The 16,194-nt window shown below is 50.5% G+C and overlaps 8 non-coding genes across 8 annotated transcripts; all 8 read right to left on the bottom strand.

The window, feature by feature from the left end:
- Window positions 1–1,011: 1,011 nt before the first annotated feature.
- Trnae-uuc lies at window positions 1,012–1,083 on the bottom strand. Its single transcript has one exon. It is a non-coding gene; the product is annotated as a tRNA-Glu (tRNA).
- A 1,727-nt stretch (window positions 1,084–2,810) lies between these two features.
- Trnae-uuc lies at window positions 2,811–2,882 on the bottom strand. The gene has a single exon. It is a non-coding gene; the product is annotated as a tRNA-Glu (tRNA).
- A 1,731-nt stretch (window positions 2,883–4,613) lies between these two features.
- Window positions 4,614–4,685, bottom strand: Trnae-uuc. The gene has a single exon. It is a non-coding gene; the product is annotated as a tRNA-Glu (tRNA).
- Window positions 4,686–6,412: 1,727 nt separating this feature from the next.
- Window positions 6,413–6,484, bottom strand: Trnae-uuc. Its single transcript has one exon. It is a non-coding gene; the product is annotated as a tRNA-Glu (tRNA).
- A 1,732-nt stretch (window positions 6,485–8,216) lies between these two features.
- On the bottom strand, window positions 8,217–8,288 carry Trnae-uuc. The gene has a single exon. It is a non-coding gene; the product is annotated as a tRNA-Glu (tRNA).
- Window positions 8,289–11,817: 3,529 nt separating this feature from the next.
- Window positions 11,818–11,889, bottom strand: Trnae-uuc. Its single transcript has one exon. It is a non-coding gene; the product is annotated as a tRNA-Glu (tRNA).
- A 1,727-nt stretch (window positions 11,890–13,616) lies between these two features.
- On the bottom strand, window positions 13,617–13,688 carry Trnae-uuc. Its single transcript has one exon. It is a non-coding gene; the product is annotated as a tRNA-Glu (tRNA).
- A 1,730-nt stretch (window positions 13,689–15,418) lies between these two features.
- On the bottom strand, window positions 15,419–15,490 carry Trnae-uuc. The gene has a single exon. It is a non-coding gene; the product is annotated as a tRNA-Glu (tRNA).
- Window positions 15,491–16,194: the final 704 nt, after the last annotated feature.

Below are 16,194 nucleotides of genomic sequence, written 5' to 3'. Positions count from 1 at the left end.
TTTGTCATTTTTGCGTAGCGCAATAGTATGTGTTCAAGACCATTCGATCCTCGAAATTGCCACGTGTCGCGGCACAGGTAGTATCTCCTCGTCTCCTGCCTCGTTCCAGCTAAGTGGATTGATTTCACTTCATCGTGTGTCGACTTGGCCCGACTTTGCTCGATTGCCGCTCGCTGCCGCTCGGCGGTGGGGCCGATATGACAGGAGAAGTACGACAATCGGCTGCGAGAAATAAGGTAATCAAGAGTACTTTTCCTTTTCAATACGAAAAGCTAAACTTTCATTTAGAAATTTCGGAAATCTCACTGCTTCGCCACAGTGTTATCTACACATTTGAGAAATTATCTGTTGATTGGTATGGTTCTGTTATTGCCAAAGTCGTCCTTGCACTTTCCTTGCGCTCTTTTTGCAAACAGCCTAGTTAAATTTTGGATCATATGTTCGTTAACGTAATTTAAATTGCTTAGGGAGGCATCATAGCACGTCAACACTGTAGCACAAGAGGAGGAGGGGGGGGGTTGAAATGAAAGGGTCCAATAGCACGCACAGTTCCCGGACGATCACCCATCCACTCACTAACCACGCAAACGTCTGCTTAACTTCATTAATCGAAAGTGAGCTGGCCGTTGGCAACCCCTTAGCGAAACGTTCAGACTTCTAGCTGGATGTGCACATCATTTAGAATCTGCCTGGCAGAGTCTCGCAGGGGACAGCATTTCCTATTAGGGGAGAAAATGGAATGGCCCGTGGAGGGATGGAACCCATGACCTACGCGTTACTAGCACGACGCTATAGCCCACTGAGCTAACGGGCAATGCAACACTGTCGCATCAGCAGTCCAAAACCGCAATCCCGTCTCCTCTCCCTTCAAAACGGCCCCGCCATTAACGTGAGGATGTATCTCTTTTTCTTGACTTTCTCTCACCTTATACCTGGAACCCAGAGCAGCAGCTCCACGAAGACGAAAAACGGCCGTGAGAAGTTTTCTCATCTCAGCCCCGAAAATTCACGTTCAGGTACCGGGAATCGAACCCGGGCCTCCTGGGTGAAAGCCAGGTATCCTAGCCACTAAACCATACCGGACATACCTCAACGATCCACTACGTGTGTATGCGTCCAGAAATACTTCTCCTCCACGCAACTTTAGGGCCGAATGTGGCGCCAACGCTGAACTCTGTCCGCCACCACGATCCCGCTTACTCACTCCCAAAGCGCGCAAGTCATACTAGGCAAACATCGCTTTCAGTCTCGAGTGCAACTAGCAAAACTGTAATTAGTAATAACTGGAAACAAACACACGTTGACGCAAAGTAGCCTAGGTGGTAATAAACGGCAAATACGGCCTTACCTCGCAAAAGCTATGCTGTGCCTTTCACCGTCGTGGAGAGAAAATGAGATGGCTGAGTTGAGGATAGAACGTACGCCCTTAAGATAATGACACGCGCAGCCCACTGCGCCACCGAGGCATACAGGAATACTCGCCACCGCAGCCTCACTAAGAAGTTCTAATTTCAGAATTGTTTTCCCACCATGCCGTGCATGAAATGGTCGATTTCTCGGCGGAAGTCAATGCTGCGTCTAGTTACAGTGCATCGCCCTGGAAGCAACGTGGCACCGCGTTCCGATGTGCTGGAGGGCAGAGGGCCTGCAGCAGGGTCGCTTGAGCCTCTGGTGGCAGCAGGGGCGGCAACGCACCGCGACACAGGAAGAATGCAGCGCAATGCGGTGGTGGTGTAACGGTCAGCATGGTTTCTTCCCAAGCAGTTAATCCGGGTTCGATTCCTGGCGACCGCAGGAGGATTTGTCATTTTTGCGTAGCGCAATAGTATGTGTTCAAGACCATTCGATCCTCGAAATTGCCACGTGTCGCGGCACAGGTAGTATCTCCTCGTCTCCTGCCTCGTTCCAGCTAAGTGGATTGATTTCACTTCATCGTGTGTCGACTTGGCCCGACTTTGCTCGATTGCCGCTCGCTGCCGCTCGGCGGTGGGGCCGATATGACAGGAGAAGTACGACAATCGGCTGCGAGAAATAAGGTAATCAAGAGTACTTTTCCTTTTCAATACGAAAAGCTAAACTTTCATTTAGAAATTTCGGAAATCTCACTGCTTCGCCACAGTGTTATCTACACATTTGAGAAATTATCTGTTGATTGGTATGGTTCTGTTATTGCCAAAGTCGTCCTTGCACTTTCCTTGCGCTCTTTTTGCAAACAGCCTAGTTAAATTTTGGATCATATGTTCGTTAACGTAATTTAAATTGCTTAGGGAGGCATCATAGCACGTCAACACTGTAGCACAAGAGGAGGAGGGGGGGGTTGAAATGAAAGGGTCCAATAGCACGCACAGTTCCCGGACGATCACCCATCCACTCACTAACCACGCAAACGTCTGCTTAACTTCATTAATCGAAAGTGAGCTGGCCGTTGGCAACCCCTTAGCGAAACGTTCAGACTTCTAGCTGGATGTGCACATCATTTAGAATCTGCCTGGCAGAGTCTCGCAGGGGACAGCATTTCCTATTAGGGGAGAAAATGGAATGGCCCGTGGAGGGATGGAACCCATGACCTACGCGTTACTAGCACGACGCTATAGCCCACTGAGCTAACGGGCAATGCAACACTGTCGCATCAGCAGTCCAAAACCGCAATCCCGTCTCCTCTCCCTTCAAAACGGCCCCGCCATTAACGTGAGGATGTATCTCTTTTTCTTGACTTTCTCTCACCTTATACCTGGAACCCAGAGCAGCAGCTCCACGAAGACGAAAAACGGCCGTGAGAAGTTTTCTCATCTCAGCCCCGAAAATTCACGTTCAGGTACCGGGAATCGAACCCGGGCCTCCTGGGTGAAAGCCAGGTATCCTAGCCACTAAACCATACCGGACATACCTCAACGATCCACTACGTGTGTATGCGTCCAGAAATACTTCTCCTCCACGCAACTTTAGGGCCGAATGTGGCGCCAACGCTGAACTCTGTCCGCCACCACGATCCCGCTTACTCACTCCCAAAGCGCGCAAGTCATACTAGGCAAACATCGCTTTCAGTCTCGAGTGCAACTAGCAAAACTGTAATTAGTAATAACTGGAAACAAACACACGTTGACGCAAAGTAGCCTAGGTGGTAATAAACGGCAAATACGGCCTTACCTCGCAAAAGCTATGCTGTGCCTTTCACCGTCGTGGAGAGAAAATGAGATGGCTGAGTTGAGGATAGAACGTACGCCCTTAAGATAATGACACGCGCAGCCCACTGCGCCACCGAGGCATACAGGAATACTCGCCACCGCAGCCTCACTAAGAAGTTCTAATTTCAGAATTGTTTTCCCACCATGCCGTGCATGAAATGGTCGATTTCTCGGCGGAAGTCAATGCTGCGTCTAGTTACAGTGCATCGCCCTGGAAGCAACGTGGCACCGCGTTCCGATGTGCTGGAGGGCAGAGGGCCTGCAGCAGGGTCGCTTGAGCCTCTGGTGGCAGCAGGGGCGGCAACGCACCGCGACACAGGAAGAATGCAGCGCAATGCGGTGGTGGTGTAACGGTCAGCATGGTTTCTTCCCAAGCAGTTAATCCGGGTTCGATTCCTGGCGACCGCAGGAGGATTTGTCATTTTTGCGTAGCGCAATAGTATGTGTTCAAGACCATTCGATCCTCGAAATTGCCACGTGTCGCGGCACAGGTAGTATCTCCTCGTCTCCTGCCTCGTTCCAGCTAAGTGGATTGATTTCACTTCATCGTGTGTCGACTTGGCCCGACTTTGCTCGACTGCCGCTCGCTGCCGCTCGGCGGTGGGGCCGATATGACAGGAGAAGTACGACAATCGGCTGCGAGAAATAAGGTAATCAAGAGTACATTTCCTTTTCAATACGAAAAGCTAAACTTTCATTTACAAATTTCGGAAATCTCACTGCTTCGCCACAGTGTTATCTACACATTTGAGAAATTATCTGTTGATTCGTACGGTTCTGTTATTGCCAAAGTCGTTCTTGCACTTTCCTTGCGCTCTTTTTGCAAACAGCCTAGTTAAATTTTGGATCATATGTTCGTTAACGTAATTTAAATTGCTTAGGGAGGCATCATAGCACGTCAACACTGTAGCACAAGAGGAGGAGGGGGGGGGGGGTTGAAATGAAAGGGTCCAATAGCACGCACAGTTCCCGGACGATCACCCATCCACTCACTAACCACGCAAACGTCTGCTTAACTTCATTAATCGAAAGTGAGCTGGCCGTTGGCAACCCCTTAGCGAAACGTTCAGACTTCTAGCTGGATGTGCACATCATTTAGAATCTGCCTGGCAGAGTCTCGCAGGAGACAGCATTTCCTATTAGGGGAGAAAATGGAATGGCCCGTGGAGGGATGGAACCCATGACCTACGCGTTACTAGCACGACGCTATAGCCCACTGAGCTAACGGGCAATGCAACACTGTCGCATCAGCAGTCCAAAACCGCAAAACCGTCTCCTCTCCCTTCAAAACGGCCACGCCATTAACGTGAGGATGTATCTCTTTTTCTTGACTTTCTCTCACCTTATACCTGGAACCCAGAGCAGCAGCTCCACGAAGACGAAAAACGGCCGTGAGAAGTTTTCTCATCTCAGCCCCGAAAATTCACGTTCAGGTACCGGGAATCGAACCCGGGCCTCCTGGGTGAAAGCCAGGTATCCTAGCCACTAAACCATACCGGACATACCTCAACGATCCACTACGTGTGTATGCGTCCAGAAATACTTCTCCTCCACGCAACTTTAGGGCCGAATCTGGCGCCAACGCTGAACTCTGTCCGCCACCACGATCCCGCTTACTCACTCCCAAAGCGCGCAAGTCATACTAGGCAAACATCGCTTTCAGTCTCGAGTGCAACTAGCAAAACTGTAATTAGTAATAACTGGAAACAAACACACGTTGACGCAAAGTAGCCTAGGTGGTAATAAACGGCAAATACGGCCTTACCTCGCAAAAGCTATGCTGTGCCTTTCACCGTCGTGGAGAGAAAATGAGATGGCTGAGTTGAGGATAGAACGTACGCCCTTAAGATAATGACACGCGCAGCCCACTGCGCCACCGAGGCATACAGGAATACTCGCCACCGCAGCCTCACTAAGAAGTTCTAATTTCAGAATTGTTTTCCCACCATGCCGTGCATGAAATGGTCGATTTCTCGGCGGAAGTCAATGCTGCGTCTAGTTACAGTGCATCGCCCTGGAAGCAACGTGGCACCGCGTTCCGATGTGCTGGAGGGCAGAGGGCCTGCAGCAGGGTCGCTTGAGCCTCTGGTGGCAGCAGGGGCGGCAACGCACCGCGACACAGGAAGAATGCAGCGCAATGCGGTGGTGGTGTAACGGTCAGCATGGTTTCTTCCCAAGCAGTTAATCCGGGTTCGATTCCTGGCGACCGCAGGAGGATTTGTCATTTTTGCGTAGCGCAATAGTATGTGTTCAAGACCATTCGATCCTCGAAATTGCCACGTGTCGCGGCACAGGTAGTATCTCCTCGTCTCCTGCCTCGTTCCAGCTAAGTGGATTGATTTCACTTCATCGTGTGTCGACTTGGCCCGACTTTGCTCGATTGCCGCTCGCTGCCGCTCGGCGGTGGGGCCGATATGACAGGAGAAGTACGACAATCGGCTGCGAGAAATAAGGTAATCAAGAGTACTTTTCCTTTTCAATACGAAAAGCTAAACTTTCATTTAGAAATTTCGGAAATCTCACTGCTTCGCCACAGTGTTATCTACACATTTGAGAAATTATCTGTTGATTGGTATGGTTCTGTTATTGCCAAAGTCGTCCTTGCACTTTCCTTGCGCTCTTTTTGCAAACAGCCTAGTTAAATTTTGGATCATATGTTCGTTAACGTAATTTAAATTGCTTAGGGAGGCATCATAGCACGTCAACACTGTAGCACAAGAGGAGGAGGGGGGGGTTGAAATGAAAGGGTCCAATAGCACGCACAGTTCCCGGACGATCACCCATCCACTCACTAACCACGCAAACGTCTGCTTAACTTCATTAATCGAAAGTGAGCTGGCCGTTGGCAACCCCTTAGCGAAACGTTCAGACTTCTAGCTGGATGTGCACATCATTTAGAATCTGCCTGGCAGAGTCTCGCAGGGGACAGCATTTCCTATTAGGGGAGAAAATGGAATGGCCCGTGGAGGGATGGAACCCATGACCTACGCGTTACTAGCACGACGCTATAGCCCACTGAGCTAACGGGCAATGCAACACTGTCGCATCAGCAGTCCAAAACCGCAATCCCGTCTCCTCTCCCTTCAAAACGGCCCCGCCATTAACGTGAGGATGTATCTCTTTTTCTTGACTTTCTCTCACCTTATACCTGGAACCCAGAGCAGCAGCTCCACGAAGACGAAAAACGGCCGTGAGAAGTTTTCTCATCTCAGCCCCGAAAATTCACGTTCAGGTACCGGGAATCGAACCCGGGCCTCCTGGGTGAAAGCCAGGTATCCTAGCCACTAAACCATACCGGACATACCTCAACGATCCACTACGTGTGTATGCGTCCAGAAATACTTCTCCTCCACGCAACTTTAGGGCCGAATGTGGCGCCAACGCTGAACTCTGTCCGCCACCACGATCCCGCTTACTCACTCCCAAAGCGCGCAAGTCATACTAGGCAAACATCGCTTTCAGTCTCGAGTGCAACTAGCAAAACTGTAATTAGTAATAACTGGAAACAAACACACGTTGACGCAAAGTAGCCTAGGTGGTAATAAACGGCAAATACGGCCTTACCTCGCAAAAGCTATGCTGTGCCTTTCACCGTCGTGGAGAGAAAATGAGATGGCTGAGTTGAGGATAGAACGTACGCCCTTAAGATAATGACACGCGCAGCCCACTGCGCCACCGAGGCATACAGGAATACTCGCCACCGCAGCCTCACTAAGAAGTTCTAATTTCAGAATTGTTTTCCCACCATGCCGTGCATGAAATGGTCGATTTCTCGGCGGAAGTCAATGCTGCGTCTAGTTACAGTGCATCGCCCTGGAAGCAACGTGGCACCGCGTTCCGATGTGCTGGAGGGCAGAGGGCCTGCAGCAGGGTCGCTTGAGCCTCTGGTGGCAGCAGGGGCGGCAACGCACCGCGACACAGGAAGAATGCAGCGCAATGCGGTGGTGGTGTAACGGTCAGCATGGTTTCTTCCCAAGCAGTTAATCCGGGTTCGATTCCTGGCGACCGCAGGAGGATTTGTCATTTTTGCGTAGCGCAATAGTATGTGTTCAAGACCATTCGATCCTCGAAATTGCCACGTGTCGCGGCACAGGTAGTATCTCCTCGTCTCCTGCCTCGTTCCAGCTAAGTGGATTGATTTCACTTCATCGTGTGTCGACTTGGCCCGACTTTGCTCGACTGCCGCTCGCTGCCGCTCGGCGGTGGGGCCGATATGACAGGAGAAGTACGACAATCGGCTGCGAGAAATAAGGTAATCAAGAGTACATTTCCTTTTCAATACGAAAAGCTAAACTTTCATTTACAAATTTCGGAAATCTCACTGCTTCGCCACAGTGTTATCTACACATTTGAGAAATTATCTGTTGATTCGTACGGTTCTGTTATTGCCAAAGTCGTTCTTGCACTTTCCTTGCGCTCTTTTTGCAAACAGCCTAGTTAAATTTTGGATCATATGTTCGTTAACGTAATTTAAATTGCTTAGGGAGGCATCATAGCACGTCAACACTGTAGCACAAGAGGAGGAGGGGGGGGGGGGGTTGAAATGAAAGGGTCCAATAGCACGCACAGTTCCCGGACGATCACCCATCCACTCACTAACCACGCAAACGTCTGCTTAACTTCATTAATCGAAAGTGAGCTGGCCGTTGGCAACCCCTTAGCGAAACGTTCAGACTTCTAGCTGGATGTGCACATCATTTAGAATCTGCCTGGCAGAGTCTCGCAGGAGACAGCATTTCCTATTAGGGGAGAAAATGGAATGGCCCGTGGAGGGATGGAACCCATGACCTACGCGTTACTAGCACGACGCTATAGCCCACTGAGCTAACGGGCAATGCAACACTGTCGCATCAGCAGTCCAAAACCGCAAAACCGTCTCCTCTCCCTTCAAAACGGCCACGCCATTAACGTGAGGATGTATCTCTTTTTCTTGACTTTCTCTCACCTTATACCTGGAACCCAGAGCAGCAGCTCCACGAAGACGAAAAACGGCCGTGAGAAGTTTTCTCATCTCAGCCCCGAAAATTCACGTTCAGGTACCGGGAATCGAACCCGGGCCTCCTGGGTGAAAGCCAGGTATCCTAGCCACTAAACCATACCGGACATACCTCAACGATCCACTACGTGTGTATGCGTCCAGAAATACTTCTCCTCCACGCAACTTTAGGGCCGAATCTGGCGCCAACGCTGAACTCTGTCCGCCACCACGATCCCGCTTACTCACTCCCAAAGCGCGCAAGTCATACTAGGCAAACATCGCTTTCAGTCTCGAGTGCAACTAGCAAAACTGTAATTAGTAATAACTGGAAACAAACACACGTTGACGCAAAGTAGCCTAGGTGGTAATAAACGGCAAATACGGCCTTACCTCGCAAAAGCTATGCTGTGCCTTTCACCGTCGTGGAGAGAAAATGAGATGGCTGAGTTGAGGATAGAACGTACGCCCTTAAGATAATGACACGCGCAGCCCACTGCGCCACCGAGGCATACAGGAATACTCGCCACCGCAGCCTCACTAAGAAGTTCTAATTTCAGAATTGTTTTCCCACCATGCCGTGCATGAAATGGTCGATTTCTCGGCGGAAGTCAATGCTGCGTCTAGTTACAGTGCATCGCCCTGGAAGCAACGTGGCACCGCGTTCCGATGTGCTGGAGGGCAGAGGGCCTGCAGCAGGGTCGCTTGAGCCTCTGGTGGCAGCAGGGGCGGCAACGCACCGCGACACAGGAAGAATGCAGCGCAATGCGGTGGTGGTGTAACGGTCAGCATGGTTTCTTCCCAAGCAGTTAATCCGGGTTCGATTCCTGGCGACCGCAGGAGGATTTGTCATTTTTGCGTAGCGCAATAGTATGTGTTCAAGACCATTCGATCCTCGAAATTGCCACGTGTCGCGGCACAGGTAGTATCTCCTCGTCTCCTGCCTCGTTCCAGCTAAGTGGATTGATTTCACTTCATCGTGTGTCGACTTGGCCCGACTTTGCTCGATTGCCGCTCGCTGCCGCTCGGCGGTGGGGCCGATATGACAGGAGAAGTACGACAATCGGCTGCGAGAAATAAGGTAATCAAGAGTACTTTTCCTTTTCAATACGAAAAGCTAAACTTTCATTTAGAAATTTCGGAAATCTCACTGCTTCGCCACAGTGTTATCTACACATTTGAGAAATTATCTGTTGATTGGTATGGTTCTGTTATTGCCAAAGTCGTCCTTGCACTTTCCTTGCGCTCTTTTTTGCAAACAGCCTAGTTAAATTTTGGATCATATGTTCGTTAACGTAATTTAAATGCTTAGGGAGGCATCATAGCACGTCAACACTGTAGCACAAGAGGAGGAGGGGGGGGTTGAAATGAAAGGGTCCAATAGCACGCACAGGTTCCCGACGATCACCCATCCACTCACTAACCACGCAAACGTCTGCTTAACTTCATTAATCGAAAGTGAGCTGGCCGTTGGCAACCCCTTAGCGAAACGTTCAGACTTCTAGCTGGATGTGCACATCATTTAGAATCTGCCTGGCAGAGTCTCGCAGGGGACAGCATTTCCTATTAGGGGAGAAAATGGAATGGCCCGTGGAGGGATGGAACCCATGACCTACGCGTTACTAGCACGACGCTATAGCCCACTGAGCTAACGGGCAATGCAACACTGTCGCATCAGCAGTCCAAAACCGCAATCCCGTCTCCTCTCCCTTCAAAACGGCCCCGCCATTAACGTGAGGATGTATCTCTTTTTCTTGACTTTCTCTCACCTTATACCTGGAACCCAGAGCAGCAGCTCCACGAAGACGAAAAACGGCCGTGAGAAGTTTTCTCATCTCAGCCCCGAAAATTCACGTTCAGGTACCGGGAATCGAACCCGGCCTCCTGGGTGAAAGCCAGGTATCCTAGCCACTAAACCCATACCGGACATACCTCAACGATCCACTACGTGTGTATGCGTCCAGAAATACTTCTCCTCCACGCAACTTTAGGGCCGAATGTGGCGCCAACGCTGAACTCTGTCCGCCACCACGATCCCGCTTACTCACTCCCAAAGCGCGCAAGTCATACTAGGCAAACATCGCTTTCAGTCTCGAGTGCAACTAGCAAAACTGTAATTAGTAATAACTGGAAACAAACACACGTTGACGCAAAGTAGCCTAGGTGGTAATAAACGGCAAATACGGCCTTACCTCGCAAAAGCTATGCTGTGCCTTTCACCGTCGTGGAGAGAAAATGAGATGGCTGAGTTGAGGATAGAACGTACGCCCTTAAGATAATGACACGCGCAGCCCACTGCGCCACCGAGGCATACAGGAATACTCGCCACCGCAGCCTCACTAAGAAGTTCTAATTTCAGAATTGTTTTCCCACCATGCCGTGCATGAAATGGTCGATTTCTCGGCGGAAGTCAATGCTGCGTCTAGTTACAGTGCATCGCCCTGGAAGCAACGTGGCACCGCGTTCCGATGTGCTGGAGGGCAGAGGGCCTGCAGCAGGGTCGCTTGAGCCTCTGGTGGCAGCAGGGGCGGCAACGCACCGCGACACAGGAAGAATGCAGCGCAATGCGGTGGTGGTGTAACGGTCAGCATGGTTTCTTCCCAAGCAGTTAATCCGGGTTCGATTCCTGGCGACCGCAGGAGGATTTGTCATTTTTGCGTAGCGCAATAGTATGTGTTCAAGACCATTCGATCCTCGAAATTGCCACGTGTCGCGGCACAGGTAGTATCTCCTCGTCTCCTGCCTCGTTCCAGCTAAGTGGATTGATTTCACTTCATCGTGTGTCGACTTGGCCCGACTTTGCTCGACTGCCGCTCGCTGCCGCTCGGCGGTGGGGCCGATATGACAGGAGAAGTACGACAATCGGCTGCGAGAAATAAGGTAATCAAGAGTACATTTCCTTTTCAATACGAAAAGCTAAACTTTCATTTACAAATTTCGGAAATCTCACTGCTTCGCCACAGTGTTATCTACACATTTGAGAAATTATCTGTTGATTCGTACGGTTCTGTTATTGCCAAAGTCGTTCTTGCACTTTCCTTGCGCTCTTTTTGCAAACAGCCTAGTTAAATTTTGGATCATATGTTCGTTAACGTAATTTAAATTGCTTAGGGAGGCATCATAGCACGTCAACACTGTAGCACAAGAGGAGGAGGGGGGGGGGGTTGAAATGAAAGGGTCCAATAGCACGCACAGTTCCCGGACGATCACCCATCCACTCACTAACCACGCAAACGTCTGCTTAACTTCATTAATCGAAAGTGAGCTGGCCGTTGGCAACCCCTTAGCGAAACGTTCAGACTTCTAGCTGGATGTGCACATCATTTAGAATCTGCCTGGCAGAGTCTCGCAGGAGACAGCATTTCCTATTAGGGGAGAAAATGGAATGGCCCGTGGAGGGATGGAACCCATGACCTACGCGTTACTAGCACGACGCTATAGCCCACTGAGCTAACGGGCAATGCAACACTGTCGCATCAGCAGTCCAAAACCGCAAAACCGTCTCCTCTCCCTTCAAAACGGCCACGCCATTAACGTGAGGATGTATCTCTTTTTCTTGACTTTCTCTCACCTTATACCTGGAACCCAGAGCAGCAGCTCCACGAAGACGAAAAACGGCCGTGAGAAGTTTTCTCATCTCAGCCCCGAAAATTCACGTTCAGGTACCGGGAATCGAACCCGGGCCTCCTGGGTGAAAGCCAGGTATCCTAGCCACTAAACCATACCGGACATACCTCAACGATCCACTACGTGTGTATGCGTCCAGAAATACTTCTCCTCCACGCAACTTTAGGGCCGAATCTGGCGCCAACGCTGAACTCTGTCCGCCACCACGATCCCGCTTACTCACTCCCAAAGCGCGCAAGTCATACTAGGCAAACATCGCTTTCAGTCTCGAGTGCAACTAGCAAAACTGTAATTAGTAATAACTGGAAACAAACACACGTTGACGCAAAGTAGCCTAGGTGGTAATAAACGGCAAATACGGCCTTACCTCGCAAAAGCTATGCTGTGCCTTTCACCGTCGTGGAGAGAAAATGAGATGGCTGAGTTGAGGATAGAACGTACGCCCTTAAGATAATGACACGCGCAGCCCACTGCGCCACCGAGGCATACAGGAATACTCGCCACCGCAGCCTCACTAAGAAGTTCTAATTTCAGAATTGTTTTCCCACCATGCCGTGCATGAAATGGTCGATTTCTCGGCGGAAGTCAATGCTGCGTCTAGTTACAGTGCATCGCCCTGGAAGCAACGTGGCACCGCGTTCCGATGTGCTGGAGGGCAGAGGGCCTGCAGCAGGGTCGCTTGAGCCTCTGGTGGCAGCAGGGGCGGCAACGCACCGCGACACAGGAAGAATGCAGCGCAATGCGGTGGTGGTGTAACGGTCAGCATGGTTTCTTCCCAAGCAGTTAATCCGGGTTCGATTCCTGGCGACCGCAGGAGGATTTGTCATTTTTGCGTAGCGCAATAGTATGTGTTCAAGACCATTCGATCCTCGAAATTGCCACGTGTCGCGGCACAGGTAGTATCTCCTCGTCTCCTGCCTCGTTCCAGCTAAGTGGATTGATTTCACTTCATCGTGTGTCGACTTGGCCCGACTTTGCTCGATTGCCGCTCGCTGCCGCTCGGCGGTGGGGCCGATATGACAGGAGAAGTACGACAATCGGCTGCGAGAAATAAGGTAATCAAGAGTACTTTTCCTTTTCAATACGAAAAGCTAAACTTTCATTTAGAAATTTCGGAAATCTCACTGCTTCGCCACAGTGTTATCTACACATTTGAGAAATTATCTGTTGATTGGTATGGTTCTGTTATTGCCAAAGTCGTCCTTGCACTTTCCTTGCGCTCTTTTTGCAAACAGCCTAGTTAAATTTTGGATCATATGTTCGTTAACGTAATTTAAATTGCTTAGGGAGGCATCATAGCACGTCAACACTGTAGCACAAGAGGAGGAGGGGGGGGTTGAAATGAAAGGGTCCAATAGCACGCACAGTTCCCGGACGATCACCCATCCACTCACTAACCACGCAAACGTCTGCTTAACTTCATTAATCGAAAGTGAGCTGGCCGTTGGCAACCCCTTAGCGAAACGTTCAGACTTCTAGCTGGATGTGCACATCATTTAGAATCTGCCTGGCAGAGTCTCGCAGGGGACAGCATTTCCTATTAGGGGAGAAAATGGAATGGCCCGTGGAGGGATGGAACCCATGACCTACGCGTTACTAGCACGACGCTATAGCCCACTGAGCTAACGGGCAATGCAACACTGTCGCATCAGCAGTCCAAAACCGCAATCCCGTCTCCTCTCCCTTCAAAACGGCCCCGCCATTAACGTGAGGATGTATCTCTTTTTCTTGACTTTCTCTCACCTTATACCTGGAACCCAGAGCAGCAGCTCCACGAAGACGAAAAACGGCCGTGAGAAGTTTTCTCATCTCAGCCCCGAAAATTCACGTTCAGGTACCGGGAATCGAACCCGGGCCTCCTGGGTGAAAGCCAGGTATCCTAGCCACTAAACCATACCGGACATACCTCAACGATCCACTACGTGTGTATGCGTCCAGAAATACTTCTCCTCCACGCAACTTTAGGGCCGAATGTGGCGCCAACGCTGAACTCTGTCCGCCACCACGATCCCGCTTACTCACTCCCAAAGCGCGCAAGTCATACTAGGCAAACATCGCTTTCAGTCTCGAGTGCAACTAGCAAAACTGTAATTAGTAATAACTGGAAACAAACACACGTTGACGCAAAGTAGCCTAGGTGGTAATAAACGGCAAATACGGCCTTACCTCGCAAAAGCTATGCTGTGCCTTTCACCGTCGTGGAGAGAAAATGAGATGGCTGAGTTGAGGATAGAACGTACGCCCTTAAGATAATGACACGCGCAGCCCACTGCGCCACCGAGGCATACAGGAATACTCGCCACCGCAGCCTCACTAAGAAGTTCTAATTTCAGAATTGTTTTCCCACCATGCCGTGCATGAAATGGTCGATTTCTCGGCGGAAGTCAATGCTGCGTCTAGTTACAGTGCATCGCCCTGGAAGCAACGTGGCACCGCGTTCCGATGTGCTGGAGGGCAGAGGGCCTGCAGCAGGGTCGCTTGAGCCTCTGGTGGCAGCAGGGGCGGCAACGCACCGCGACACAGGAAGAATGCAGCGCAATGCGGTGGTGGTGTAACGGTCAGCATGGTTTCTTCCCAAGCAGTTAATCCGGGTTCGATTCCTGGCGACCGCAGGAGGATTTGTCATTTTTGCGTAGCGCAATAGTATGTGTTCAAGACCATTCGATCCTCGAAATTGCCACGTGTCGCGGCACAGGTAGTATCTCCTCGTCTCCTGCCTCGTTCCAGCTAAGTGGATTGATTTCACTTCATCGTGTGTCGACTTGGCCCGACTTTGCTCGATTGCCGCTCGCTGCCGCTCGGCGGTGGGGCCGATATGACAGGAGAAGTACGACAATCGGCTGCGAGAAATAAGGTAATCAAGAGTACATTTCCTTTTCAATACGAAAAGCTAAACTTTCATTTACAAATTTCGGAAATCTCACTGCTTCGCCACAGTGTTATCTACACATTTGAGAAATTATCTGTTGATTCGTACGGTTCTGTTATTGCCAAAGTCGTTCTTGCACTTTCCTTGCGCTCTTTTTGCAAACAGCCTAGTTAAATTTTGGATCATATGTTCGTTAACGTAATTTAAATTGCTTAGGGAGGCATCATAGCACGTCAACACTGTAGCACAAGAGGAGGAGGGGGGGGGGGTTGAAATGAAAGGGTCCAATAGCACGCACAGTTCCCGGACGATCACCCATCCACTCACTAACCACGCAAACGTCTGCTTAACTTCATTAATCGAAAGTGAGCTGGCCGTTGGCAACCCCTTAGCGAAACGTTCAGACTTCTAGCTGGATGTGCACATCATTTAGAATCTGCCTGGCAGAGTCTCGCAGGAGACAGCATTTCCTATTAGGGGAGAAAATGGAATGGCCCGTGGAGGGATGGAACCCATGACCTACGCGTTACTAGCACGACGCTATAGCCCACTGAGCTAACGGGCAATGCAACACTGTCGCATCAGCAGTCCAAAACCGCAAAACCGTCTCCTCTCCCTTCAAAACGGCCACGCCATTAACGTGAGGATGTATCTCTTTTTCTTGACTTTCTCTCACCTTATACCTGGAACCCAGAGCAGCAGCTCCACGAAGACGAAAAACGGCCGTGAGAAGTTTTCTCATCTCAGCCCCGAAAATTCACGTTCAGGTACTGGGAATCGAACCCGGGCCTCCTGGGTGAAAGCCAGGTATCCTAGCCACTAAACCATACCGGACATACCTCAACGATCCACTACGTGTGTATGCGTCCAGAAATACTTCTCCTCCACGCAACTTTAGGGCCGAATCTGGCGCCAACGCTGAACTCTGTCCGCCACCACGATCCCGCTTACTCACTCCCAAAGCGCGCAAGTCATACTAGGCAAACATCGCTTTCAGTCTCGAGTGCAACTAGCAAAACTGTAATTAGTAATAACTGGAAACAAACACACGTTGACGCAAAGTAGCCTAGGTGGTAATAAACGGCAAATACGGCCTTACCTCGCAAAAGCTATGCTGTGCCTTTCACCGTCGTGGAGAGAAAATGAGATGGCTGAGTTGAGGATAGAACGTACGCCCTTAAGATAATGACACGCGCAGCCCACTGCGCCACCGAGGCATACAGGAATACTCGCCACCGCAGCCTCACTAAGAAGTTCTAATTTCAGAATTGTTTTCCCACCATGCCGTGCATGAAATGGTCGATTTCTCGGCGGAAGTCAATGCTGCGTCTAGTTACAGTGCATCGCCCTGGAAGCAACGTGGCACCGCGTTCCGATGTGCTGGAGGGCAGAGGGCCTGCAGCAGGGTCGCTTGAGCCTCTGGTGGCAGCAGGGGCGGCAACGCACCGCGACACAGGAACAATGCAGCGCAATGCGGTGGTGGTGTAACGGTCAGCATGGTTTCTTCCCAAGCAGTTAATCCGGGTTCGATTCCTGGC

This window comes from Schistocerca piceifrons, chromosome 8 (genome assembly GCF_021461385.2).
Source record: "Schistocerca piceifrons isolate TAMUIC-IGC-003096 chromosome 8, iqSchPice1.1, whole genome shotgun sequence".
Classification (NCBI taxonomy): domain Eukaryota; kingdom Metazoa; phylum Arthropoda; class Insecta; order Orthoptera; family Acrididae; genus Schistocerca; species Schistocerca piceifrons.
The sequence above is the reverse complement of the archived record's forward strand: the minus strand, read 5'-3'. Positions and strand labels throughout refer to the sequence as shown.